Below are 296 nucleotides of genomic sequence, written 5' to 3' on the forward strand. Positions count from 1 at the left end.
GACTTAAAATATATAGTTTTCCAGAACTGTCTGGTTCAGCTAAGATTAAAAGTAACTGATTGCTGAGTCACTGAAGTGTCAACCCTTTAATCTCCTCGATGTTAAACGAGGCATACGCAGCCAGTCCTTACGGGCGCCCCTTTCCCCTCTCGTCCAACCGGGAGTTGAGAGGCAGATTTTGCACATTCGTCATGCGGGTATAATTGCCTTTTTCTCTGTTTCGATTTGCTACTTCTTTGCTTTTCTTTTTTTGTGTCATAATTACAGACGTATGTACCCGTTTTGTGTGCAAGCAC

This window comes from Penaeus monodon, chromosome 24 (assembly GCF_015228065.2).
Source record: "Penaeus monodon isolate SGIC_2016 chromosome 24, NSTDA_Pmon_1, whole genome shotgun sequence".
In the NCBI taxonomy this organism is placed as follows: Eukaryota; Metazoa; Arthropoda; class Malacostraca; order Decapoda; family Penaeidae; genus Penaeus; species Penaeus monodon.